The sequence below is a fragment of the Mus caroli genome, chromosome 1 (genome assembly GCF_900094665.2).
Source record: "Mus caroli chromosome 1, CAROLI_EIJ_v1.1, whole genome shotgun sequence".
In the NCBI taxonomy this organism is placed as follows: Eukaryota; Metazoa; Chordata; class Mammalia; order Rodentia; family Muridae; genus Mus; species Mus caroli.
In genome coordinates this window covers 81,422,578-81,429,407 of record NC_034570.1, presented here as the reverse complement: position 1 = coordinate 81,429,407, position 6,830 = coordinate 81,422,578, and positions in this window count along the sequence as shown.

Sequence of the window (6,830 nt, the reverse complement as noted above, 5' to 3'; positions counted from 1 at the left end):
TCCCAGGTGGCCAGGACTTGGTGCATGGCTTCAGGTCTTGTGTGCACGAGAGCTGTGTAGAAGCACATGCTATAGGTGACATGTAAATGTCCTCCATGGTCCACCCTAGTTTCAATTCTGTTGCTGTGATAAAAATTCCCCAACAGAAGTAACAAGGGAGAACTAGGGCTTACTTACTTTAGCTTGCATTTCCAGCTTGTTGTCTATCCTCAGGAGGAAAACAAGGAGGCTGGAAGCTGAAGCTACGAGTCATATCCTCAGTCGAGAGGGAGAGAAAGAATGCATGTATGTACTCATAGTGTGTGTGTGTGTGCCCTCTCACTTCAATGAATGAGTCAAAATACTCATCCTAAGACATGCTCACAGGCTGATCTACTCTAGACGCCCCTCCGCACATCGTGACTTTCTTCCCAGGTGATTCTCGAGTGTGTCAAGTTGACAATTTAGCCATCACAATGCTCATGATCTTTGCTACATCCCAGGCACTGACACTGGCTCCTTGGGATCTTGTTCCCATGGTTCCTGGCTTATCTTTACTGATGCTATGCTGCTGTATTGTTGGTCCCCAGGCAGGGACAGTCCTTGTTTACTTGGAGGCCTGGGCAATGGAAGTTGTCCACATCTAGGGCAGAGTTTGAATCATTATCATTTTGGTGTCCTGGTGCTTCTGCTGAGGAAAGGATGAAGCGGTTTGGAAGTCCTTCAAAGGTGGTCCTTCAAAGCTTTCAGGTACAACCCCAAGCATCCTATAAGTGAGAAAAAGAAAAGCGTCTTCTAAGCCCACATGGTGCATGTCGATGTGATCCTGCTATGACTCCATTGGGTGGAGAAACAAGGGTTTCCATTTCTTGGCCTTCCAGACTGGGATGGGGATCCTGGGATACCATAGTACCCTGATGACACTGGAGGAAAGATGAAGAATAGTACAGGTGGACTCAGATCTCTGGCCATGCTGGGAGCTGCTCCCTTGCCTGGTAGAACAACGTGTGTGAGACAGACTATGTCTCTGACCATAGCTATGGTCATAACTCTGACCATAGCTCTGACCAAATCTATCTCATAGATATATGAGATATATGAATGAGATAGATTTGAGGATTCATAAGAGAGAAACTCAAATGAACAAGGTCTAAAGCAAGAATGCTGAGAGATCAGAGCCCCATCCTGATGCAGAGGCTCCATGAGAATTGGGAAGACGTAGACTCCTCCATCCCTGTACCACCTCTAGGATGCAGCCTTAGCCACCATGCCTGTCATGGTGGCTAAATTTCAGCTGCACCTCTTTGAGCTTCATGGTGGAATAAGGGGTAAGAGTGAAGAGGAGGCCCTGGAAGAGCATTTCCTGAAAGCAGCCATTCAGTTCGTGTGTTTTCATCTCTCAGTAGAACTTAGTCGTGAGGCCATGCTTAGCTTCAAAGGAACCCCGGGGACGATTGTTGTGGAGTGAACAGTGAGGAACCAGAGGTCTATCCTGAGGCAGAAGGAGAATGGGGAGGGGGAGGGGTGGCCAGCATTCTCTCTCCTGCTTGTAACAATTTTGGCATCTTGGGTCACAACACAGTAGATCATGGCAGACCCTGAGTGAAGGCAGGGAAGCAGCGATTTCTCCCAGGACTTAGGAACTGGATTCAAACTTGGGCTGAGCTCCTGCTGTAGCTGCAGCTATGGGGAGGTAGGCTTGAGAGCGGATGCTGGAACTTCAGCTGTGGGCAGCAAGGCTTGAGAGCGGATGCTGGAACTTCAGCTGTGGGCAGCAAGGCTTGAGAGNGGATGCTGGAACTTCAGCTGTGGGCAGCAAGGCTTGAGAGCGGATGCTGGAACTTCAGCTGTGGGCAGCAAGGCTTGAGAGCGTATGCTGGTTATTTTGTTGGAGAAATGGAATGTCTTAGACAAGTTTCTCTAGAGGAAAAGAACATTTAGAATACTGCATTGTGAGTATATGCACGTGTGTGTGTGTGTGTGTGTGTGTGTGTGTGTGTGCACATGCATGTGTGTTGTAAGAGGGAATTCATTCGATCTGCTTATATAGTAAGGGCTGGACAGCCCAACTGTGGTTGTCTGCGTACTAGAATGAGAACTCAAGAACTATTCAGACTGCAAAATTAGAAACCCCAGCAGCCCTAGTCCGATGCAGAAGACTAAGAAGAGACCTTTCTGGAGAGATGCTAGTCTTTAGTTCATGCTCAAAGGCCAAAGAAGCTGGAGTCTGGCATCTGTGGAAGACAAAAGTGACAACAGTATAAACAGATGCAATTTCCTGACAGGAATGGAGGCAGACATAGTGCTTTTTCCTCAGTCTGCTTTTTACAATAGACAGCAAGACCAAACCCCCACAGGGACTGACTGATGGAGAAGGGTCTGCGAGGAAGCTTCCTGTATTCAGTAGGGTTTTGCTGTTTTCCTTTGAATTTTACATTTTTTAGTGTGCACATGGGCAGCACAAATTGGACTTGGTATATTTTTCTTTCTTCTTCTTTTTGGTGGCAGGTCACAAGGACGGGGCGGGGTAGACCTGGGAGGACTGGGAAGCAAGTGTGGTCAGGGTACATTATGTGAAAGTCCCAAATGACCAATAAAGAAGATATCAGAAGCATTCAGGTTTCTTGTTTTAAAAATGTCATTTGTTCATTGGCGTGCAGGGGTTGTGGGGGTGGTGAGTGGTGATCAGAAGACAACTTAAGATGTTGTCCAGTGGGTTACACCACATAGCCTTTTCTAACGAAGGATTTGTGATCAAAGAGATGTGGGAAATGCTGAACACTCTAGGTTCCTCTTAGAGATAGAGGGTTCAATTAACACACATTAGTAACATAGAGAACTTTACTTTCTTCAACTTTATTCATAGAAAGCTCTCTTTTTATTAAGAGGATGAACAAATTAAAAAAAAAAACCTTACATTACATAACTCAAGCTTTAAACATAGAGGTATCTGAGGACATATTAGCATGTGGTATTCCTCATATTTTTTCAGGAATGATTTTGTTGAGTACTTTCTTTATATATAGAGTGAATTAAGGCAAAATAAAGTCCTAGTTAGCATAGCAGGAGTGGAGGGACCATTGGACAGGGGAAGAGAGGCAGCCAGTGTTAGCATGGCTCCAATCGCCATTTTCTCTCCCCTCTGCCAGTTACTCATGTTTTAAAGGAAGCCAGCCACACCTCGAACAGTGTGGCAAGGTGCAGACAGACATATCTGGGTCTGAGCTCAGTGGCAGAATTCACAGTGGAGCTGGCAAAAGGAACCTACAAGGCAGGGCTATAAATTATGGCAGCTGCGTTAATAAGGAGGAAGATTGTGGCTGTCTGAAATCACCTTGGAGACTAATAAAGGCTGCAGCTGGTGATAACCCGCCAGGCGGGTGACCTGGGGACTGTGGAAGGCGGCGCTTCCTGGTTAAGTGAAGATGCTGCCCTGGATTCAGTGCGGCTAGTGTTCTGATTAGCTGGGCTCTTCAGAACTGCAGACTCCTGTGCTCATGGCTGACGTTGCTGGTGATAAACATAAGCTTTTCACCCTGGGTATTATGACCCTGGTGTCCAAGGAAGGCTATTCAAAATCTGCGTTTGTGGTGCATTTATTTCATTAACATGAATAATGGGAAAAGAAATCTGTGTTCAGAAATCAGTAGCTATGCACAGATATCCATCATTTTATTTATTAAGAAGAGGTTTCTTTGTCAGACAAGGGTCAGAATCCTCTGTCTTAGAATGTACCCTGTAAGGCATGAATGGGAATACCAGGGCATAGGTACCTTGAGTGGAGAATTAGTCTGTCCCTGTCTCTGTCTCAGTCTCTCTCTCTCTTTTTTCTCTGCTCAATGGATTATTATTTATCTATAATCTATCTATCCATCTATCATATATCTCTTCCTCTATCTATCTATCTATCTATCTATCTATCTTCTACCAATCATCTGTCTGTCTTCCTTTCTTTCCAGTTGCACAACTCAATTTTTAAATAAGTATTAATTTTAGCTTCTTCTGCCATTAGAAAAGGGAGTCTTTGATAAGGAGGGTTGTAGGAGATTTAAGCAGAGACCCTGTGCATCATCAATGGCCTCAGTACCTGATTGGGGAAGTCTCTTGTTTTATAATATAAACACACTAAGGGGATAAAGCAGAGATAAATGGTAGAGCTCTTGTATGTGAGAGACTCTGTATGCTCTTCCTAGCACCACAACACACACACACACACACACACACACACACTCACACACATCATCTGAACACTTGTGTGTGCACGCAGAGTTGGGAAGACAGAAGAGAGTAGAGGATCCTTCTGAGGCTCGAAGAGGTGGCTGCTCACCTTCTGCTAGGCAGTCCTGAAGGCTGTTGTGCTTTCTTAGGTTTCCATATAGGAACTGAGGTTTCCAAAGCTGTAAGAATGTATGTGAGGAAAAACTGTGCTTGATTGAGAATATCAAGTAAGACACACAGACACATACACGAGAGAGAGAGAGAGAGAGAGAGAGAGAGAGAGAGAGAGAGAGAGAGAGAGAGAGAGATATTATTTTGTAGTTTGTATTAAGGGCAGGAGATTTTCCTCACTTAAGAATTTATCATTTGTCATAAGACAAGATGTTTAGATGACATGTTTAAATGTGAACCCTCTGGTTATACCTATTTTTGTGTGTGTGTGTGTGTGTGATCTTGGTAAAGGTTTGTTTCTAAATGACTCCTTCTGGGAGTATTAATCAATAATACTGTCTACTTTTTATTGAGCACTTAGCAAGTGCCATTGGGCTAAGCACACACCATCACAATGAATTCCCTCAGCAGCTCAGAAACTAGACAGCATTATTTCTAGTTTACTTGGGAGAATGAAGGGGCTCAGGGGAGTCATGTACGTGACTCACAGTGCTAGGCAGCAAGAGGCGGTGTTTGAACCCAGATATGAGGGCAAGGTGAGGGCTCTACCTGGCAAATAGATTCAGGGCTCAAGTTCCTAATGTGAGCAGATCAGGGAAGAAAGAGTTATCCAGTACAGCCTTTGTAGGGCTTTCTGTTTTCTTTTTGTAACATGTTACTCAAACAATATTGCACTGTTACAAATTGGATATTAAATGTCTTTCTGTCCCCCAACTGCAGAAGGCTCTGCCCCCAGTACAACAGTGAGCAGAACTTTTGGAGTTGGTTGGCTCACGAAGGCTGAGACTTGATCAATAGACTAATCCACTGATGGATTCCTAGGCTTATGGGGCCTATTGAGATGTGGAGGAACTTTGACAGTGTGATCTGTTGAAGGAACAGGTTTCTGGGGTGTGTCTGTGAAGAGCCTACTTTAACCCTGAACTCTTGGCCTGGCTATCTCTTTCTGCTTCCTGATTGTTGTGAAGCAAGCAGCCTGGCATTGCCCTTCCACTTCTACCATGATGTTCTTCCTCAGCACAAGACTGGAAATGCTGGAAAAAGGGCACCAAATTCAAGAGTGATCTGAACTTAGGACTAAGAGCCAAAAGAAGTCCTTTGCCTTAAGTTGTTTATCTTAAGTATTTTGTCATGGCAACAGAAATCTGATTACCATATGTACTGTATTTTTTTTCTTTTCTTATAAAGAACTGATGACTTGGCTTTTTACAATTGCGTTGTTTTTAAAAGTATCCACTGAAGTGACTCTTGATGGTCCAGTCTCATTATGTCCTAGTGTGCTTCTGTTGCTGTGATAAAACACTACGATCAAAGTAACTGGGAAAGAAAGGTTTCCTTTCTGCTTGCAGGTCACAGTGCATCACTAAGAGAGTCAGGGCAGTAACTCAAGCAAGAACCTGAAATAAACCATTGAGAACTGCTACTTAGAGGTCACTTTATGGTCAGTGCTAGGCTTACTTTCTTATACGGGCCAGGGCCAGGAGTTGACATCAGTCAAGGCAGCCCTTCACCAATGAGGCCACAGGGCAACATGATCTGGGTAATCTTTCATCTGAGACTCTGTTTTCAGGTGACACTTGCTGTGTCAAGTCAGAAGCTGAAGTTAGATAGGATACCCTGCTTCAGCAGACGAGGACTTATGGTCCTGAAGATGCATATCACTCTACGTAAGTTTGTGTCATACCCAGTGCCTGCCAAGTCGTGTAGCACAACTAAGAGTCAACCTTACAAAATTAAAACGTCCATGCACAAATTAAAAAAGCAAAGACAAAAACCCTGTCATTTGCCAACCACCTTTCAAAGTCTAGTTAAACTATAACTTCTGTCTTTATTTCCATTTTCAATTGTGCCTCGTCCCTTCTTGTCCCTTTGAGGGAGGACTAGAGGCCCTTGGATCATCAACTCTTTACATTAATACTTACACTAGGGTTAGAATGTTTTCCCATGATGACTTATTTGTTTTGGATGATGATTTTCAGAATCATTTCTTAACTAGGCATAGCAAAGCCTGGCCGCCTTGGTGACAGGAATGCTCTTGAAGCACTGAAGGGAGAGAGGCAAGATGATGAATTCTAGTTGCATTGGTTACTTTTCTTGTTGTGGTGACAAATGCCTAAAAAAATACACTAAGGAAGGAAGGGTGCTAGTATTTGGGGCTGGAGTTTTGAGGGTGCAGTCTGTCGTGATCAGGAAGGCAGGGAGACAGAAGTGTGAGAGATTGCCACGTGGTGTCTGCAACCAGGAAGCAGAAAGAGATGGATATTTGACTGCTAGAGTTCATCCAGCTGCAAGCTGTGTGGGTGTGTGCATTTGTGCATGCACAAGAGAGAAGGGGGGAGGGAGAGAAAGAGGAAGAGGGAGAAGGGAGGGGAGAGGGAGGAGAAGGAAGAAGGAGAGAGAGGGAGAGGGGGAGGAAGAGGGAGAGAGAGAGAGAGAGAGAGAGAGAGAGAGAGAGAGAGAGG